This window comes from Gossypium arboreum, chromosome 12 (assembly GCF_025698485.1).
Source record: "Gossypium arboreum isolate Shixiya-1 chromosome 12, ASM2569848v2, whole genome shotgun sequence".
Lineage (NCBI taxonomy): Eukaryota > Viridiplantae > Streptophyta > Magnoliopsida > Malvales > Malvaceae > Gossypium > Gossypium arboreum.
In genome coordinates this window covers 79,184,224-79,191,766 of record NC_069081.1, presented here as the reverse complement: position 1 = coordinate 79,191,766, position 7,543 = coordinate 79,184,224, and positions in this window count along the sequence as shown.

Sequence of the window (7,543 nt, the reverse complement as noted above, 5' to 3'; positions counted from 1 at the left end):
TTTAAGTTTTTGAGAGACCAGTTCAGAATGACTACGTGATCCCTTGTTTTAACTTGGAAAAATAATTAAAAATTGTACAAAACTAATTATAGGATATAATTTATATGCTTGAAATTATTAATGAGCCTAGTTTCAAATGAAATAAACGAGAACATGCTTTGAGTTCTGTACGAGTAGAAAATTTATTCGCAGTGAAGAGTGGTCAGAGCAGTTGAGCAGTGAAATTGGGGTAACTTCAATTAATAAAATGTACTAATTGGATAGACCAAAAATTTTTAAAATTTTATAGTAAGAAAATATGTGAATCTAGTTTCAAGGAAAATTAACGGCTTATAATTTTGAGTTCTGTAGCTCGAGAAATAAATAATTTAGTTTCTAGTACTCTGTTAGATAGCTTATTTTGAACTTGTTTATGATTGTAATAGTGAAAGGATGTGTGTTTGTGATGGTAATATTCCGGGAACATATTGTGACTTTGTTTAAAGTATGATAATGTATTATTTATTAATATTTACATACTTACTTACTAAGCTATAATGCTTACTCCCTTCCTTTCCTTTTTCCTATAGTGTCGCAGATGTTAGCTCGAGTTGGAGGTCGCCGGAGGTTAAATCACACTATCAAACTATTGATCGATATATAAAGGTTTTAAAGTATTTTAAGTCTTTGGAATGTATGGAGACTCGTTTAATTGTTATTAAGTTGCTAGGAATTGGCTTAAAATACTGACCTATGTTATTTGAAGGTCTCTATTGTATAAAGTCATTTAATGTGGATTGTCTTGATTATGTTATTAATTATGAATCGGATTTTATACGATGATTAGTGATTAAGTTCGGTAATACCTCGTACCCTCTTCCACCATCAAACACGGGTAAGGGGTGTTACAACCTTTCTGCACATCAATTAACGTTCTTTCTGTGGCTAAGAAAGGTCTCCCAAGGATGATCGACACTTTCTTACCTGCTTCAAAATCTAAGACAGTAAAATCAAGAGGAAAAATAAGTTTATCAACTCTCACCAAAACATCCTTGATCTTTCCTTTAGGATATGCTAAAGATCAATCTGTTAGCTGAAGTGTCATAGTTGTAGGTCTTACTTCACCTATCCCTAGCATCTTGAAAATAGACTTAGGCATCAAGCTGATACTTGCTCTCAATCGTTTCTTCTTGGACAATATATCCTTCATAAACTTCACATAATTTGACATTTGTTCTAAAGCCTCCACCAACGGAATATTGACGTGTAACTGCTTTAGAACATCCAAAAACTTCTTGAATTGCACCTCCTGTTTCTGCTTGTGTTGCTGCAATCTTTGCGGATATGGAGGTGATGGAACTTTCAGTTGAATTAGATAACTCTTCTGAATAGGTAAATCTGCATCGAAAGAAGATGTTAAACTGTCTGAATTCACTAAGTTAGGATTTACCTTGTTAGTCTTTGTAGATTCTGACTCTTTTGGTATAGGAATTTCAACAGCTAGTTGATTCTTCTCAACGGGCTTATCTTCGACATCAATCAATCGGGGCTCCAAAATTTTACCACTTCGCAATGCCACTGCCTTGATATGTTCTTTATCCAAATTTCTTGGATTCTTAGTATTGCTTGGCAAGGTTCCTTGTGGTCTATTACGAAGCTCTGTAGGTAACTGACCCATTTGGTTTTCCAATTTTTTTAATGTTGCTGCTTGGCTTTTGATCAAAGCTTCATTCCTTGCCATGTAAGCTTTCAACAAGTTCTCCAAACTATTTGATGCCTCAGCTTGAGATGGTTTTGGAGCTTGTTGATTAAACCCTTGAGATTGGTTGGGTCTATGCTACAATAAGTTGTTGTTCGGTCTATTTCCTTGGTTGCTCCAAGAAAAATTAGGATGATTACGCCATGAAGGATTGCCGAAGTTGGACTGGGGTCCTTGTCCACTCCTATTATAGAATATGTCTGTAACACCCCTAACACGTATCCGTCACTAGAATAAGGTTACGAGACATTACCAACCATATCACATCATTCACAAACAAATTCCATAGACTATTCACATATATCATCATATCTTATTCATTCATAAATACATTGTCCCTTTTATAGGTTTACGAGACCTTAAAACATGCTTTATAAGTGGTTTGAGACTAAACCGATAATATTCGCAAACTTTAAGAAACTTATAAAATTTTCTAACATTTAAGGGTCACACGCCCATGTGAACAGGCTGTGTGCCTCACACGGACACTAGACACACCCATGTAACAGACCATGTGGAAACAGGGCATACATACTGACTTGCACCACATAGCCGGAGACATGCTGGTGTACCTTGACCGTGGTCGAAACTGACTTGGGTCGCACTGTTAACCACAAGCTCGTGTGTCTAGCCCGTGTACCACACACGACCATTAGACACGCCCATGTGTCTAGGCCGTGCTCGAGACTGACTTTAAATTTTAGGGCTACCCTAGGGGACACATGGCTATGTAACGTGATCGTGTGTCGCACACGACTGATACACACGCCCGTGTGGACAAAAATAGGCTATTTGTGAAGCCAATTTTTGTCACCCTAAGCTCATACACATATAGTAACCAATTTATCACCATCTCACTATAATTTTGAGCAACCAAAACATGGCAAATTATACACATATCTTTCCACCTATACATTACCAATTCAACCATCCAAATCCACAACCAAAACAAACCATCATATAGGCATTAAATACATCACTTAACCTACTTACCAAACACATAATTTAGGCCATTTTAAAAGGTCATACATACTAACATTTACAAGACAAATCTCATGGCTATAATTAGAACTCAAAACATAACAAAATAACACTAGCCTATACATGCCATATACCATATTTACAACTCTTAAAATGGAACCAAAATAGATGTCCAATAGTGTGATTAAGTCGCTGATGAATCCCCGATCCAAGCTATCTTTAGAACACTGTAAAACAGAGAACATTTCACACAGTAAGCTTTAAAGCTTAGTAAGTTCATGATATAATAAATTTAACATATCATTTGAATATAATTCAAATATTTAACTAACACTTTTATAACTCATTACATTTCTCACACTTATTCAAGGCAATATTTTACTTTCATACTACATCATTTAGCTTATAATAAGCATTCATAATGATAATCAATTTACACATTTTGGAACACCTCTAACCCGTATCCGTTGCTAGAATAGGGTTAAAGGCGTTACCGGACAAATTAAAACATTTTATGAACAATTCATATACATCATCCACAATCATATTCAAACATTACCATAGAGTCCCTTATATAGGTCTTCGAGACCTTAAGCATGCTTTAGAAAGGGATTGGGACTACATCGAGATCATATAAAATTTTTTGAAACTTAAACATTTTTTTTTAAAGTTACACAGGTCACACACCCGTGTGAATAGGTCATGTGCCTTGCATGACATTAGACATGCCCGTGTGTCTAGTCCGTGGCAAAATAGGGCATACATACTAACTTGTCCACATGACCACATGATACGCTCGTGTGCCAGGCCATGTGAAATTTAGGGAGGCTACTGACTTGGGTCACATGGCTGACCACACGTCCATGTGCCAGCCCGTGTCAAAACTGTAGGGTATGCTGACTTAAAATTGTAGGGTACCCCATGGAACAAATGGCCGTGTAACATAACTGTGTGTCACACACAGCTAAGACACACACCCGTGTCTCTACCTGTGTGGACAAAAATAGGCTATTTCCAAAGCCAATTTGCCACCCGTTTTGGGTTATCCCTATAAGCATAAAACCAACCACATTTCATACCAATTTCCAGCCAATTCATACACCAAAACATACACCATTCATGCCATAGCATAAACAGCCAAATTCATACTTATAACCATACCAAAATCATGTCAAATCATAATTCAAAATCATACCAAAACTTAAGTTTCATAACCTCAAATTTACTTCATTCAATCTTATGCCATAAACTTACCAATTCTCAAATAAGCACATACCAAAACTTACCAAAATTGACCAATTCATTTGGTCATTTAAGAGTGCATCAAAATGTACCATTTTTGAACACAAAGCATATACCAAAATTCATTCATAATCTCATCCACAATCAAGCCATATCACATGACTAGATATGCACATTACAAAACATATTCACAAACTTTTAGCCTATACATGCCATACTCCAATATTTACATTTTAAAAATGTACCAAAATAGAGTTTGATAGTATGGTGATGATCCTCAAAGATCCCCGAGCTTCTGGTAGCTTCGATATCTTAAAAAAAATTTTTGAAAGACACACAAAGTAAGCTTTCAAAAGCTTAGTAAGCCATATAAAAATAAACTTATCACATACATAATTTAAATTCAATTTAATCAAATAGATCATGGAAAAACATATCCACATATCTATAAGTCTCATATAACTCATACGTATTTCATATGTCTCTGTAGGTTCAAATACTTACCTTTTATTCTTAATCATTGATACATGATATTCGCGACAGGTTTTAAAAATTTATAATTAATCGTTCTTGAAACTAACATTATCATGATGAAAGCAAGTGTACCTCTCGAACAGTAGTATAGCTTTTAGCAAGACTGGATTGTCGAACCTAAAGGAACCAAGAGTACTAGTAATTACTTTCTTTTTTATTATCTAGCCCAAAAATTAAGAGGTTTGGTTATCTAAACTAATTACTAAACTAACAAAGCACAGAAAGAAAATTTGGGAAAATACTTTTTAGAAAATTCAATTGATTAAGACAATACCTAAGGAAAAACCCACCTAGACTTCACTTGTTATTTGACTCTAAATCAGACGATTTATTCATTTGACTTGATCCGTAGAAATCCCTAAGTTATGTTATTATCTCTCTCGAGACTAATAACATCTAACCTTAGGTTGATTAATTGAAATCTCTTTCTAATTAATGCTCTAGGTTGCATTAACTCGATCTATGAATCCCTTTATTAGGTTTCACCCTAATCCATCAAAATCTTATCACCCTATCTCTAGGCGTGCAATCAACTCCGCTTAATTATGACAAATTTACTCTTAGAAAGGGTCTATTCCTCCTCTGAATAAGAGCATTAACTTGAATCAATATCCTGGAATATTAAAACAAGAATTAAGAACACATAATTAAGAACAAGTCAAATATTTATCATACAATTCAGATAATAATAAGAAGATCCGTCTTAGGTTTCATTCTCCTTAGGTATTTAGGGGGTTTAGTTCATACTTATGAAAGAAAACATCTCAAAAGAATAAATATAACAAAACATAAGAAAGCCTAAAACTCCTGAAGGAACTTGAAGGGAGATCTTCAGTCTTGATGATGAATCCGGCTTTTAAGATGGATCAATCAACTTTCCTTGCGTAATTCCTTGCTTCCTACTCTGCGTCCACTTCCTAAGTGCCTGCTCAGGTGTTTAAATAGGCTTTAGAATGCCTAAGAGCCCTCAAAATTGACCTTTTTCGAATAGGGTTACACTTGGGCTCGGCAAAGACATGCCCATGTGACACGCCCGTGTACGATTACTCCAGCCCATGGTTAAGGCTGTTTAATAGGCACGGGCGTGTAGTCTACCCGTATAAGTCATGCTTCGATCCTGCCAAAGGGACACGGCCATGTGACACGCCCGTGTGAGGAAGTCCAGGCCGTGTTGATATCTCATGTGGGTCTATTTTCTCCGTTTTCGGCTCGTTTCTCGCTCTTTTTACTCTCCTATGCTCACCTAAGTATAAAACATAAAATTAAAGGATTAGGAGCATCGAATTCACCAAATCTAAGGAGAAACCATCCATAAATGTGCTGAGCATGGGATAAAAATATGTATAAATTACGGTTTATCAAATACCCCCACACTTAAGCGTTTGCTTGTCCTCAAGCAAAATCCTCAACTCACAATCAAAATAAATTTTTCTCAATTTATAATCGCTATCAATAATATCTCAAAATGATCCATAAGTATTCATACATTAAAAATTCAACTGAAAGTACATCAAAGTTTCAAACATTCCAAGTTGAGCATTTTATCACGAAAACATAGGTGTCTCCCCTTATCTAAGTGATTACCTTTAATCAAAATATCACAGAGTTTAACATCCTCACTAAATATTCACTCAAATCACTCTAGGTGTTCAAGGACATCAATTAAAGCACTCATTAGTCAATATGAAAAGTTATTCCCATAGGCTTGCTTGAAAATCAAATCTCCACCATTATATATTGAGCGGATACATCAATCAAAAAGGTCTTTAGAGGGTTGTAACGTGGCTTTGGTTAGGGGGTGTGGTTACAAGCTGAAGGAAAAGGTTAGAATCGGGATTGAATTGAAAAATTACCTAGCTAGAAAAATAACTAATCATCAGTTGAATACAAGTAAGCTTCTTCTCAGAAAATGAAATTAACACTAAAGCTCAAAAACGACTAATTATTACTAATATGTATTGAAGTAATTTTTTTTAGAACAAGTCAAATACATAAAAGAACAAAACATAGCTAAGCAATTAGTTCAAATCAAATCTCGACAAAATAGGGATCAAATCAGGGGATTTCAACAATAATAGGTTATGGGTTAATATTGAGGGTAAATCAATTAATGGCTTGTTAGGCTCAAAGGGGTTCACTAAGGGTTAATTATGAAGCTAGGCTTTTGTAGAGTGAGTGGGTTAAACCTAAGTGCCTTTATCATCTTGACATATCAAATATAATGGTGTGGTCTTAACATGCATAATCAAGCAAGTTCTAGAATAACAAATCAATACTAACGCACACATAATAAAAGTGAGCATGAAAGAAATAAAATATGCTCCAATGGTTCAAGATCTCACAAAAAATTATGGCTTTTTGATGTTTAAACTTCTGAATTTGAACTCAAGATAATACCTAAACTTAGGGAAGCAACATAAAAGTTTTTTTTAATTCTTCAAAAATGGCTTGATTCCCTAATGTCTTAAAGTTTAAACAATCAATGCATAAATGCCTATGTTTTAATTCAAGACATATCAATAAAAATCATAAATTAATTAAAATTCATTCTAATAGTGATATGAGTGATTCACGTGAGAATATGACAAAATTCAGGGATTTCTAATGATGATATAAGAGACCCTCCCACACTTAAGATGTACATTGCCCTCAATGTATAAAGATAGATATAGTGAAAAATATAGATAAATAATCATAGGATAGGGAGATGGGTGAAACTTCTTGAATGATGAATGAACTCCTTGAATTGGAGTTATGGAGAATAATTGACTAAGGCAATGATGAGAGTGGAGGAGGATACTTATATCTAGTGGTGGCTATGGTCGTGGTCGAGCAGGACATGGCAGTCGTGAAGAACCTTTGTGAGTGAATTTTTTAGTTCCTTTGTGATGATGAGCTTTGGAGCTCTTTATAACTATGATAAAATCAGGAACTCTTTAGGAAATATAAGGAAGAATAATTACTCGTAATGAAATAGTCGAAAATAAAAAACTGTAAAAACTAAAATTAAACTAATATTAAAGGAAAATAAAATAAAAGTACTTAAAA